Raw genomic sequence first — 15,471 nt, 5'->3', positions numbered from 1 at the left:
AAGGAAGGGAGAAAAGGATTGTATATTAGTTGTGCACTTTTTAATTGTAAGTAACAAAAACCTGACTAAAATTAACTTAAAGAAACAGGGAATTCACTGGTTTATGCAGCTGGAGAGAACGGGGTGGAACTGGACTTCGGGTCAGCTGGATATCAGGACTCTCTCTGCGTCTCTGCTGTCTCTGCTCCCCTTTGCCTGGTGGTGCTCTTCTCTCCTGTGGCTGAGATTTTTTTCCATGCAGCATATTTAAGGGGGCACACATGATTTATTCATTGTTCCAGGCCTTGGCTTAAAGAAAATTTTCCCAGCTCAGTGACCATAGAGGAACAGGTGGACTTTTCTCCTCCTGCTTCAATGCATATAAATCACAGTGAAAGATTCTGATTGGCTCAGTTAAGGTCCCGAGCCAGGACCAGGTCAGGTCATTTGCCCAGCCCTGTGGCAGGTGGTGTGTGTATGTAAGTGTATGTGTATTTTATGTGTGTGTGTGTGCGTGTGTGTATGTTGCGGGGGGGGGGGCTGTAATTGGCAACTCCCCCAGCATCACATTATTTTTTGAGGGAGGTATAAGCAGTTACCTCCAAAGAAGCAGTTACCTGGAAAAGGGAAAGGGGATATTTAGCAGACAAAATAACTGACATTCACTACGGGGATGAAGAAAGTAATTAAATTTTTCCAACTTTGGAGAAAAAGTAGATGGAAAGTAGAATACTAATACAAAAAATACAGGAGAAAAAAGGACAAATTTGTAGGGAGGATATGAAATAAAAACTATGATTGCAATGATAAAATATTTGAAGATAGATATTTGAAGTTTTTAGGCACTGTAGAATAGTTAATAGTAGGATGTATGATTAAAAGTAGGATAAACTAAACTTTGGAAATAATTTGAAGACTAGAGTAATGTATACTGATAGAAAAATAAGTGGTCTCATTTAGTTGGTTTAAATTTCATGTACTTGTTGGTTTAGAATGGCACTGGGTGGATTCCCTAGAAGACTCAGACTTCAAAGTGGATTTGCAGCGAGAAAGAAAGAAGGAGCAGAAGTGGGAGTTTTATCTGGAAAGATATGCAGATATGCTTTCAAAACTTTAAAGAGCAGGAAAGTGCAATGGTGACCTCAGCCAGAATTCCCATCTGTGAACCAACACAGCCAACCACAGGCGGCCTGAGCACCAGAGGAAATTTCCAGAGAGGACATAAAACAGTCTCATCTGGATGGAGGCTTGTGCCAATGTCAGGAATGACACAAACAGTACAATACAGGGAAGTGTGGCCTATGTTTGGCACTGTAAGGTCCAAAAGTTCACGGATTATTCTTTCCTTAGGAAATAAACAGTTGGAAATCAAATGAGGTAAAAGGAAAATTACTTGGTAAGAGCAAAGCATCATGTCTTTAGTGTTTCTGGATAAGTAAATCCATATATATAATCTCTGGAGAAGTTAACACTGTTACAAATACCTACTCCATCCAACCCTTTATCGGCTGTAAGATGTTGATCAGAATCTTCGTATAGTAAAACATCCTATTTCTAGGCTGATGAATTAGTGTACTAACATGAAAAGAGAGCGAGCTTCAAGTCCTAGCTTTACTACTTGGGTATGACATAGTCACTTAACTGTCTGAGCCTTGATTCACCCATTTGGAAATGGGGAAACTGGAACTAAGAACCTCAACCTCTTATTTCTTATCTAGTGCACTTTCTCCTAAAAAAAAAAATTTCCCTCTCAAAAGGGAAATACTGAATGTGCAAACTGAATGAAAAGAGAATACGTGAAAGCACTGTACAAAGTGTAGACAGAAAGGAGGACAGACATTTATTGAGCATAGACTATGATCCAGGCATTTGGGATGTGGAGATGACTTAGACATGGACCTACCATTAAAGGGTGTGGTAGACAGAATAAGGGCCCCCCAAAATTCCACATTCTAATCCTCCCAATCGGTGAATATGTTATCTTACCTGGCAAAAGAGATTTTGCAGGTGTGGTTAAGTTAAGGATCTTGAGATAGGAAGGTTATCCAGATTATCTGGTGGATCTAATGTAATTGCAGGGGTCATTATAATGGAAAGATCAGGGCAGTAGAATCAGAGTCAGAGGGAAGGAGATGTCATGATAGAAGCAGAGGTCCCAGTGATGTGAAGACCATAAGTTGAGGTGCTAAGTCAAGAAATGTGGGCAGCCTCTAGAAGCTGAAAAAGGCAATGACATGGATTCTCCCCTAGAGCCTCCAGAAGGAACACAATTTTGCCAACACCCGTAAGACCCATTTTGGACAGTCCAGACCTGTAAGATAGTAAATTTTTGTTAAAAGCCACTAAGCTTACGATCATTCGCAATGGCAATAGTAAGCTCATTTAAATGATTTACATTATATGAGATGAGGGGATCCATAAACAGAGAATTTCAATCCAGAATGATAGATGCTATGATAAGGGTGTGCACATTGTCCTATGTGAGATGCAGTGACCCTCACCTAGTTTGAGGGTGTGTGGCAGGGTTGCTCAAAGAAGGCTTTCTCATATAGATGAGCTTGGTCATAAAGATGCCATACCTCTTGCCTGTATTGTCAGTGTCTCTCTCTATTGTTTTTTCCTATCAATCTATCAATACCATCAATATCCTAAATATGTAACTTCCTAAAAACTTTCATTGTCTATTTTGGCTTTCTCTTTCGCACCTGTGTATTGCTTCTTTCCCTCTAAAGATCAAGTTCTTTGAGAGCTGTCTGTTGTGTTGCCTTTACTCCCCACTTCTGCTTCATTCCTCCATGCCCTGTATTCTAGATTCCACCATCATTCCTCGAGCTGCTCTCTTTGAGGCCATTGGTGCCCACTAACTATCAAAGCATTCCAGTTCATGTCTTTCTTGACCCTGCTGAGCACTTCCTCAATCTGAAATTCTCTTTCCTTCTGTTTCCAGTGACACTCCTCTCTCTACTCTTTCTCTTTCTACAACAGAATGTGTGTGTGTGTACGAGGGGAATTACAAATGGGTCCGGGTTGCTAAAACACAGATTATAGTGAGGAACAGGGGGTAAGAGGCTGTGGGGATGGCAGTAGGGCCTCGCAGGCTGTGATAAGGTACTTGGGCTTTATTTTGTAAGCAATGGGGAGCCATTGAAGGTTTCAGGTAAGGGATGGACACGGGCATCCCTTGGACTTTCTTGGTACACCAGGGCTCCTTAGGCTGTTTTGCTCATCCTATGAGATAATGGTTGAGTGAAGGGAGATGCCGTTGTCAAAGAACTTAGGGAACATGGGAAAAGGAAATGAGAAATTTGAAGAAATGCAAAATGTTGTATTTTACTTACTGTGCACTTTGGCATCTTAAAGTTTCTAGGAAATCCTTTGGTAAAGAAATTTGTTTACCTTTGTTAACTCACTATTTCTCAAATTTACTTGACCATAGAAAACCTCCTCTTTGTCTCCATATAAGGTCTATCAGTAGGTCCTAGTGTCACTCTTTGGGGAATCCCTTCTTCCCTTCCTCCATGATTTCTTTCATTTTCTCTCTTTCCTTCTTTATAGTTGTTCATCCACATAATTTCCAACAGGAATTATGCTTGTATAATTTGTTCTTCAAAGAACTTAAGTGAGGAAGATAAGCATCTATTTACAATGTTTATTAATCTTATTTTATTAATGTAAACTCTAGCTCTAATTTATTTTTTAAAAATCTGTGTTTATTATTTTCACTTTTCTCCTTCCATGCACAGTGCAGGATCCTCTACACTGATCAGTTAACTGGAGGAACATTTATACCAGTCAGAAACCGATATTCTTAAGAACCAAACTGGATTACTTTCTCACACCATGCACAAAAATAAATTCAAAATGGATTAAAGACTTAAATTTAAGTCTTGAAACCATAAAACTTCTAGAAGAAAACATAGGCAGTATTCTCTTTGACATCAGTCTTAGTAATATTCTTTTGGATAGGTCTCCTCAGGCAAGGGAAACAAAAGCAAAAATAAACAAATAGGACTACATCAAACTAAAAAGATTTTACACAGCAGAGTAAACGATCAACAAAATGAAAAAGCCACCTACTGAATGGGAGAAAATATTTGCAAGCAATATATCTGATACAGGGTTAATATCAAAAATATACAAAGAACTCATGCAACTAAACATCAAAAAACCAAACAACCCAATTAAAAAATGGGCAGAGGACCTGAATAGACATATTTCCAAAGAAGACATAGAGATGGCCAGCAGCCACATGAAAAGATGCTCAACCTTACTAATCATCAAGGAAATGCAAGTCAAAACCACAATGAGATATCACCTCATACCTGTCAGAATGGCTATTATCAAAAAGACAACAAATAACAAGTACTGGCGAGGATGTGGAGAAAAGGAAGCCCTCAGACATTGTTGGTGGGAATGTAAATTGGTGCAGCCACTATGGAAAACAGTATAGAGATTCCTCAAAAAGCTAAAAATAGAACTACCATATGATCCAGCAATTCTGTTCCTATTTATTCGAAAAAACAAGAACACCAATTAGAAAAGATATATGTACTCCTATGTTCATTGCAGCATTGTTTACAATAACTAAGATACAGAAGCAACCCAAATACTTATCAATAGATGCATGGATAAAGAAGAGGTCATATATATATATATATATATATATATATATATATATATATATATATATACACACACAGTACCTATATACAATGGAATATTAGCCATAAAAAAGAATGAAATCTTGCCATTTGATACAACATGGATGAACCTAGAGGGTATTAGGCTAAGTGAAATGTCAGAGAAAGACAAATACTGTATGATTTCACTTATATGTGGAATCTAAAAAACAAAACAAATGGACAAACATAACAAAACAGAAATAAGAGTTGTAGATACAGAGAACAAACAGGTGGTTGCCCTAGTGGAGGGGGATGGGAGGAGGTAAGAAATAGATAAGGGAGGTTAAGAGGGACAACCTGCTAGTTGCAAAATCAATGAGTCACGGGTATGAAATGTATGTGTGGGGAATATAGTCAATAATAGTGTAATATCTTTGTATGGTGACATATTGTAACTAGGCTTATCATAGTGATCATTTTGAAATGTACAGAAATACCAAATTACTATGTTGTGTAACAGGAACTAACATAGTGTTATAGGTCACTTAAACTTGAAAAACAAACAATCAAACTCATAGAAAAAGAGATCAGATTTGTAGTTACCAGAGGTGGGGGGTTGGGGGGAGGGGGAATTGGATGAAGACAGTCAAAAGGTACAAACTTCCAGTTATAAGATAAATATGTACTAGGGACGTAATGTACAACATGATAAATATAATTAACACTGCTGTATGTTATATAGAAAAGCTGTGAGGAGGGTAAATCCTAAGAGTTCTCATCACGGGAAAAACATTTTTTCCTTACTTTTTTAAGTTTTATTTACATGAGATGATGGATGTTCACTAAACTTATGATAATCATTTCATGATATATGTAAGTCAAATCATTACACTGTACACCTTATACAGTGCTGAATGTCAATTATATCTCAACAAAACTGGAAGAAAAAAAAGGAAACTGATTTTCTTTACCCCAATCTAAGAAACAGGGTGGTTTTGTGGGTGGAATGTTTCCTAATTACATGTGTATGCATATTATTATTAAATGCAATAAGGCTTACTTATTATTATTGCTTAATGATCCTATTTATATAGTACTTCCACATGTTTTTTTTTTTTTTTATGTTCCCTGTACTAATCTCCTAAAATAAGCATAATAGCCACTTTATTCTCATTTTACAAATGGGGCGGGAGAGAGTTTCTGTGGCTTTGAAAGTTTAAGCAACTAGTGCTAATAACCAGGGTGTGGCAGGTCTGGGAGAGGATGAATCTCCTCACTTCTGAGTCAAAGGTGTTGATTTGGACATGTATACACTGTTGTGTATAAAATTGATGACTGATTAAAAAAAAGAAAAAGGTGTTGACTTGAGTACCTATAAAACTGTTCATAAAAGGAGTTTTCAATTCAGCTTCCTAAAGGGATATATTTTTATGTGTTATTTGTTAGTGTATTAGTCAGGTTTCTCCAGGGAAACAGACACAATAGGATGTGTATATGGAGAGAGAGAGAGAGAGAGAGATTTTTAAGAATTGGTTCACATGACTATAGAGGCTAGCAAGTCCAAAATCTGTAGGGGAAGTTAGCAGGCTGGAGACCCAGGTAAGAGTTTATGCTGCAGCTCAAGTCGTAAGGCAAACTGGAGGCAGAATTCTCTCTTCCATGAGGGACCTTCATCTTTTTTCTCTTGAGGCCGTCAGCTGATTGGATGAGGCCCACCTGTGTTACAGAAAGTGATCGGCTTTACTCAACGTCTACCAATTTAAATGTTCATCTCACCTAAAAATAACTCTTCCCAGCAACATCTAGACAAATGGTTGACCAAGTATCTGGGTGCCGTGGCCTTAGTCATGTTGACATACAAAATTAACCATTACAGCTAATAACAGGTATGCATACGTGATACAACTCTTTCAAACTAGGCCAAGTGATGTATTTCCTGAGGGTTGGAGATACGGTCTTCCCAAGTAAGGAACCAGAAGTAGTAAAGACATAGGTGGTCAGTGAATTGAACAGAGAGAGGATTCTCATTCTGAAAGCTCAGTTCAGAGTAGTCTATAACAAGATATTTTATTTCAAAGAGGCCAACTTCTTCCCAAGAAGACTGATTACTACCCAGCCTCACAGGCCATCAGAGCTGGAGTAGACCTTACTGTTCCCTAGTTCTGCCCCTTCAGCAGACAGACAGAGGGTGAGAGGACTGGACCCCAACCTGAGGGCCTGTCCAATAAAGGACTGAAAGAAGAAGTTAGGTCTTCTGAGTCATTACGCAAAGCAGCTCACTTTACAATGTCCTTTATAAAAGGCTGAATTCCTTGGGCTCTTAAATGACATTCTCAGTCTGAGCACCCACCAGCCATACAGCCCAGTCAGGCAGATCTCAGTGGAAGTTGAGCCATTACAGGGTTTTCGCTAATTAGGATTTGAATTAACAATGTCTTCAGTTGGGAGAGCACTGAGGGGCAGGGGGTGTAGGGAAGTGTTTGTGTGAGCTGTATTTTGGGCACAGGCTAAAATGAGATTTTCCCTTAAATGTCTAATTCTTTTACCAGAATCATGTTTCACTTGGCGATTTAAAATGTCACCAAATATTAGCTAAACTGAGGTGTTCATAGTTGAGGAGTTAGGGAAGGAGTGATAGAAGTCCAGATACAATTTTTAGCAATGAGAAAATCCTTTAAAAAACTCACCGTAAACAAGTGCTTTTGAATCTAAGACTGACTTCTTTAACTCTACCTTATGTCACTTAACAACACTGGATCCTTCCTTCCTTCCTTCCTTCCTTCCTTCCTTCCTTCCTTCCTTCCTCCCTCCCTCCCTTCCTCCCTCCTTCCCTCCCTCCTTCCCTTCCTCCCTCCCTTCCTTCCTTCCTTCCTTCCTTTCTAAACTTTCTTGAACACACCTAACCTGCTCCCACTTCAGATTTTCTGTATTTGCTTCCTCCTTTGCCTAGAATCCACTTCTTCTGACTTCTTTTCATTCTCTAGGACTTGACTTAAATGCCATCTCCATTCTATCTAACTTAGATCCCAACCTGTTATTCTTCACGCCATTCATTGTATTTCCTTCCTGGATCTTATCACGACTTGTAATTATATGTTTGTTTGTTTGTTGTCTGTCACCTCCCACTAGTCACTAAGCCTCCGAGAAGAGGTACTCCATCAGTCAGAGTCCCAGTGGGGAAAAGATGACGCTCTCAAAGGACACTTTGAGCACGACTTACTATTGGAGCTAGTTGCATTGGTCAGGGCAGGATGTAGAAAAACCACATCCACAAGGGGTAGTTCACTACCAGAGCTACCTAAGTGGGGATATTGACATCCTTAGCCTGAAGGGTGAGAGAAGGGAGTGGCCACTGGGCTGGAGGGAGAGAATCACAACCACGCTCTGAGAAACACCAGGAGTGGAGAAATCCTCTTTGATTGAGGGATACAGCCAACCCAAGCTGACTCCACAGGAAGGGAGCCAGGGTCAGAGATGCCCCCTGCTTCACTCTCCTTTCTCCCTCCAAATTTTTGCTGGGAAGCCGGGGGCAAGGACATCCACTGCTGTCGACTGGCAGAGAGGAGCGTGGAGAAAGATGGAGATCAGATTAGATGTGGAAGATGTCCAGCCCAGGGACCATGCTTGTCTCATTCGCCTCGATCCCCAGTGCCAAGCACAGAGCCCATGTTGTGCAAATAAATGAACAATAAGGGAAATGAATTTGTTACCGAGCATCTGTTTCACTCTACTCTCCTTCTCCAATTCTCTTTGTTTTTAAATGGATGCCGTGGAGATTTGCCTATTCAGCTGAGTCTGAGCACCTTTAAGTAGATGGGTCTTCCAGGCATCACTTTGCTTGAGGCATGAGAACTTGGTGGGGCAGAGGGCAGTGACAATACATCAGGGAGCAAGGGTAGAAAAATATCTTCCCCCCTTTAGAGAGCAGCAGCTGGCTTTGAACTAGTCTGGTATTAGATAGGGAAGGAACCTGCCAGATTGGATACAGAGTCAGGATGCATACACAGGCTTTGTATGGGAAGGAGGAAAGGGGCAGTAGCCGTCACTCCACCCACACCTCTTAGTCCCTTTTCTCTTTCCCAGTGGTGAGGAGATGGTGAGAACTGGAGCAAGCCCCTGGGTCCCACATATGAACCCAGGTGTTCAGGTTGGCAGAACTGCTTACCTCCGGACTACTCCATGACAGAAATCAACTTTTATCTCCTTTTGGTATGGTTTTGTCTCTCTGTAACAGCAGCTCAGCTTACATCCTAACTCAAGCAGAGAGATTTCAGAGGATGAGGAGACAGGTTCCCAGAGCTGTATTTTTTGGATGAGTCTGACAGTCTTTAGAAGAGGGATTCAAAATAAAGAGTTAGCGAAATAAAAGCTGTGCCACTGGGAGCTTTAATATGAAGTGAAAAGAATGCAAATAACCATTGCTTTGTGGTCTCAAATAGACATTGGAGGAAGCATTTCATAGTGAAGGTGGCATGTGGATTTTCCATGTGGAAATCCAAATATCATCAGAGCACCTTGGTGACCTGGTATCAGGAGCCAGGTGGGAATGTAGAAGAAGGTGGCAGATGGTGGGATATTTGGAGATGGTTTATTTTGAGCTAGGAGGCTCAGTTTGGGTGTTCATTGAGCAGATTTTGAATTTAAAAATGACTGTAATTACTACACTGTTGATTTTCTGACCCCCTTGTACACCAAAGAGGTAGCCCTGGGAAATACCTATTATTTTGCCTATTTATGATAGAAGAGTCTGAGGCTAAAATCAAAATTACCGTGCTTTGGTTAGAGAAGGGTGACACACTCAGGGAGGAAGAAAGAAGCCTGGTTGCCCAGAGAGGACTCACTGGTCGGCAGGGGGGAACAGAGTGTGTGTCACTAGGAACTCAATTTTCTCAGTGCCTCAGACTTGACCAGCTCCTGGGAGCTTAATCAAGATAATAGAACTCACAGGAGCTGGGTATGTAAATCAGAATTTGAAGTATTCATTTACAAAGTAGCTGTTCTTTCCAGTGTCTGAATTTTACAGAACTATCATCTATGCCCTCTGTTCCTAGTATTAAAGTACATAAGAAGCTGAGTCACTACTGCATTTCCATGATTTAAAATGTTACTGATAATTAATCATACTGTACTAAGAGAAGTAATTCAGACAAAGACAAATATCATATGATTTGACTTATATGTGGAATCTAAAAAAAAAAGATACAAATGAACTTAATTACAAAACAGAAATAGACTCACTGACATAGAAAACAAACATGGTTACCAAAGGGGAAAGGGGGAGAGAGGGATAAATTAGGAGTTTGGGATTAACAGACACATTACTATATATAAAACAGATAAACAACATGGTCTTACTGTATAGCACAGGGAACTATAGTCAAAATCTTGTAATAACCTATAAGGGAAGAGAATCTGAAAAAGAATACACACACACACACACACACACACACACATATGTACATAACTGAATCACTTTGCTGTACACCTGAAACTAACACAAAATTATAAATCAACTAAACTTCAATAAAAAAATTTAAAAATAAAGTGTTACTGATAATTAGATTATAGCACGGATTAATTACTATTTTTTGGGAAACAAAACCAGAACCACATTAAATGTACTCATTTGAAGATGCTTCCAAATGTTATAAACATAAAAATGTGGAAATATATACATCATCTCTTAGAAATGACAAAATACTGTAAGGATCCTTAGATTTTTTGATGAATAGAGGTTCGGAGGAAAGCAGGTAGACCATCAGGCCAGCGGCTCCCAAACCAGAGGACCTGGGGGGGCACTTGGAAAGAGAAGTGAGAAGCCTGCCTTCCTCAGAGAGCAAGTAAAGCTTTGCAGGAGAAAGAGGTAGGACGTATGATATTAAAAAATATTGTCAATTTCTAATTATTTGGATTTGCTTTTGTCACATAAGTTAGTTTTAATTTCTAATTACCTTAAAGGAGAGTGAAGTTTTAATATTTAAACAACAAGAAATATTCATTAATTCAGTAAATATCTGAGTACCTGTCACATACCAGGTGACACCATGATAGGTGTCATGGACACCATGGTAAACTAGATAGCCTCTTCCTGCATGGAGCTGACAGCTCGGTGATGAAAACTGAGATTCTGTAGTCCAGATCCTGGGGCAGCTCAGTGAACTTAGTGATCAGTTCTTAGCTTAGTGAACTTAGAATCAGTAAACAAACTGATTCTTGAATACACTGTACTAGGCACAACATGAGAATACAAAAATGTAAGGCATCTCTTCCTTCTTGAGGAGTTTGCAGTCTGGTTTAAGGCAATGCGATCAAAATCCTGAAGTTAAGATACAGAATAATATAAAATCTAGAGTTAAATACTAAACTGTGCAATGCAGTTAAGGAAATTCTACAATCTTGGTATTGGAAGGTCTTCATTTACCTGGCAAAAGCAAATTTTTTCTAGCACCCATGGAATGAAAGGCAATTCACAGGTCCCATGGGACTCTGAACTGAGTGAACCTGGGCAGAGAAAGGTGGACTTAGTCTTTTTAGGCGGTGGGTTGGCAGCTGAGGAACAGGAAGTAGCTGTCTCAAGACTCAGGCCGTGCTGGGGTGGGAGAAGCTCTCTTGTGGTGGTTCAAACAATGCGGGCCTCCAGAGGGGAAGGGTGCCCCTCCCAGGCCAGGCCTTTTGAGTACTTCACATCCCATACTCAGAGCTCAGGCGTGCTCTCCCTCAGTCTGGTCAGGAAGGCAGGGGCTAAAACTAAAGGAAGTGAGAGTGAAAGTACCACTTATTGAGCATATCCTGTGTTCTAGGCATAGTACGTGATAAACATTTTACTTCCAGTATCTCATCTTATTTTCAAAACGTTTGACATGATGTGGGTTGTTATTCCCCTTTCACAGATGGGAAAAGTGAACCTCATGGAGTTTTATGGCTTGTCCCAGGTCAAATGCCTAGGCGCTGGCACAGCTGACATTCAGACACTTATCAGACTCCTAAGCCTGTGCTCTTCCTACACTTTAGTCATAGGCGATACTGAGGGGACATGTGTCTCTCTGGCAGCAACCGCATAGGCCACGCCCCCTCGGCAAGGTAGTAGTCTTGCCTTCCGCAGTGCAGAAGAGAGAGGGAGGGAAACCGTGTTTCCGAATGCTTACCTACGGCCTGGCCAGTGGTTTTTAGCTGTAGGTTTCTGCCAACAGAGAGTATCATCCGCATGCACCATATTTATAATTAGAAATTATTAATTTAACTCCAGGGAAGGCAGTGAGGCAGCAGAATGCAATGTCCCCTTGTATGTTGTAAGCATGCAATAAATATTGAGCAGAAAAAACAATCTTAACATGCCCAGATGATGAAACAGCTGATGTTCATCAAGGCATTCCAGTGGAAAACTCATGAAACTGCAAAAAATTCTGTTTAATCCCCACTGTCACCACTTGCCCCTTGCCAGTAACTCTTGAAGAATAATGACATGAAAGATATTTCCAGTTTAGAGTTCTCCTCAATTTTTACTAACACTCCCCGGTGAAGAGTTTTCCTGCCCTTCTACTTCTTCCTGAAGCAGGGTGGAGACAGAGGTGTGTAGTAAAATAAAACACAGAATTAGGAATTAGGAGAATTAGGGGAATTAGGAGGCCTGGATTCTAGTCCTAGCTTGCCGATAACAGTTTTATAATTTTGGGCAAGTAACTTTGGATTCTTTGGCTGCCTTTACCTTACTGGAGGTAATGCAGTACCATAATATGCCAATGAGAGGATTGTTCTATTAGAACTAGCACCAATATTCAATGATGTAGAAATGGAAGCTGAGTATATGTGATCTCATCCATAGGAAAGATGCCCAGGTAAAAGGGATTTGAGCACAGTGGAATGACTTGTACAAGAACACAAAGGAGGAGAGGGTAATAGCATCATTTCTTTCTTTCTTCATTTTTCACAGAAATGTCCAAGAATTATTTTGCTGATCATATCTTATTCCTTGCGTGGTTTGAGACCAGTGATGCAATTATTAAAGAATAAAGCTAAAGGGATATGGGAAGAGGAGAGCACGCCCTTTTTGGAGATGACAAGGAAATCTTTTACTGTGGATGTTTAATAAAGATTTTTTTAATACAGATCAGGTAGGTATTGAACATCAATAAGATGTACCTTTGTTATTGTGACATTTCTTTCGAAAACTTTTTCTTGATTATGATGATTAGAGAAATGCAAAAGAATTGCAAACATCAGCACTGAATTAAAGAAATTGAGCCCATCTTTGGCCCAAATATCTTTTAGCCACAGAAAATCTGCCTTTTTGTAGTTTGTCTTTGTTACAGGAATAGGTGTGAAAATGCTAACTTCAGAATTTTATCAGGTTATTTATCACTGTAAGAGCTTCCTAGCCCTTTCTCCTCTTTCTTTTCACATTTACAGTACAAGAATCTCTGTGTTAATAAATACTTTTTTTTTAAATAATTAATTAATTAATTAATTAATTAATTAATTTTTGGCTGTGTTGGGCCTTCATTTCTGTGCGAGGGCTTTCTCTAGTTGCGGCAAGCGGGAGCCACTCTTCATCGCGGTGCGCGGGCCTCTCACTATCGCAGCCCCTCTTGTTGCGGAGCACAGGCTCCAGACGCGCAGGCTCAGTAATTGTGGCTCACGGGCCCAGTTGCTCCGTGGCATGTGGGATCTTCCCAGACCAGGGCTCGAACCCGTGTCCCCTGCATTGGCAGGCAGCTTCTCAACCACTGCACCACCAGGGAAGCCCTATAAATTTATTTATTTTTTTTTTTATTTTTGGCCCCGTTGGGTCTTCATTGTCTCGCGCGGGCTTTCTCTAGTTGTGGCTACTCTTTGTTGGGGTGCGTGGGCTCAGCAGTAGTGGCGCATGGGCTCTAGAGCACAGGCTCAGTAGTAGTGGCGCACGGGCTTAGTTGCTCCGCAGCACGTGGGATCTTCCTGGACCAGGGCTCGAACCCGTGCGCCCTGCATTGGCAGGCGGATTCTTAACCACTGCACCACCAGGGAAGTCCCAATACCTCACTTTTGACGATGGATAGAACATCTAGACAGAAGATCAAAAAGAAACAAAGGATTATAAAACTCTTAAGTGAAAATGTATAAGTCTTCATGACCTTGGATTTGGCATGACACCGAAAGCATCCACATAAAAAGGATAAATTTGACATTATCAAAATAAAAAATTTGCATATTAAAGGACATTATCAAGAAAATAAAAAGACAACCTACAAAATGGGAGAAAATATTTTCAAATACCATATCTGATACTGGCCTAGGATGCAGGATATATGAAGAACTCTTACAACTCAATGACAAAGAGACAAAAAAAAAAACAATTTAAATATGAGCAAAATATATGAATAGATACTTCCCCAAGGAAGATGCACAAATTGTTAACAAATACATGAAAATATGCTCAACATCCTATTCATTAGGGATATGCAAATCAAAACTACAATGTCTTACCACTCCACACCCACTTGGATGGCTATAAAAAAAATGGGAAATAACAATTGTTGGTGAGGATGTGGAGAAATTGGAATCCTCATACACTGCTGATGGGAAAGTAAAATGGTTCAATCACTGTGAAAAATTGTTTGGCAATTTCTCAAAAAGTGATTCATAGAATTATGATATGACCCAGCAATTCCATTCCTAGGTATATAACCAATAGAACTGAAAACAGGTACTCAAACAAATATTTGTATATGAATGTCCATAGCAGCATGATTCACAACAGCCAAAAGGTGGAAATAACCCAAATGTTCATCAATGGGTGAATGGATAAACAAATTGTGGTTTATATATACAATGGAATATTATTCAGCCACAAAAAGAATGAAGTATTGATATCTGCTACAATGAAGATGAACCTCGAAAACATTGTGCCAAGTAAAAGAACCCAGACACAAAAGGTTACATACTGTATATTTACATTTATGTGAAATATCCAGAAAAGGTAAATATCAATACATAGAAACAGAAAGCAGATTGATGACTGCCAGAGGCTGGAGCGAGGGAGATTTAGGGAGTAACAGTTTAATGGGTACAAGGCTTCGTTGTGGGGTGATAAAAATGTTTTGGAACTAAGTAGAGGTGGTGTTTGCACAACATTGTGAATGTACTAAATGCCACTGAATTGTTCATTTAAAAATGATACATTTTCTATTATGTGAATTTCACCTGGGGTAAAAAAAAGACAGATGAGAAATGAACATACCTTCACAAAGGTAGTTTTTTATTACAGCTAATCTGCTTTGTTATAATCCCATATGCTTTAAAGTCCCTGCCAGGTAGAATCTCGGGAACTCAAAAGATGTTGAAACTCTTAAATTGAAAGTTGGCACCACTCCATGTATCTGAGAGAATCTCAGAATTGACCAAGAACATGCTGATTCTTTGACATGTACACACCTGCTCATCATATTCATCTATCATTAACAACCCCTATTTCAATAATCAAACCTGCAGCTTTTCCATTCTATCACCTGCATTGGTCTCATCTCAGTTCCTTTTCATTTCATTATTCTTTTTCCTTTAGGATTGTTTTTTTTCTTCCTGTGGAAAGTTGTGGTCTGTAAGAAGGAAGCAAAAAACAAAACAGACAACAAAAACAACCCTCTGATGGTGAGCCAGAATATAGTTCGGGTGGAGAAGGCTGAGTGTAAAGGAAGGGAATTGGAGATGGAAAGCCCATGGAATGGTGTCCAACACTTGACATTGAAGAAGACCATAGCTCATGTGGTCCTGAATGTATACGAAGCTCTGCTAATTTATTTAGTGTAAAAGTTTCTTATTTCCATTTAATCCCACAGTGAATTTTCAACATGACCAAAAAATCCAATAGAGAGATTTTTCTATGCTACCAAAAATT

At 39.7% G+C, this 15,471-nt stretch overlaps 1 long non-coding RNA gene across 1 annotated transcript in view; it reads left to right on the top strand.

The window, feature by feature from the left end:
- The first annotated feature begins 7,449 nt into the window (after positions 1-7,449).
- The window catches only part of LOC309604963, a 394,171-nt gene continuing 386,149 nt past the window's right edge, over positions 7,450-15,471 (top strand). Inside the window, exon 1 of the long non-coding RNA XR_014231178.1 lies at positions 7,450-13,259. This is a non-coding gene — a long non-coding RNA (uncharacterized lncRNA). The remainder of the gene's footprint in view (positions 13,260-15,471) is intronic.

The sequence above is a fragment of the Balaenoptera borealis genome, assembly GCF_965194805.1.
Source record: "Balaenoptera borealis genome assembly, chromosome: 11".
NCBI lineage: Eukaryota > Metazoa > Chordata > Mammalia > Artiodactyla > Balaenopteridae > Balaenoptera > Balaenoptera borealis.
The sequence above is the reverse complement of the archived record's forward strand: the minus strand, read 5'-3'. Positions and strand labels throughout refer to the sequence as shown.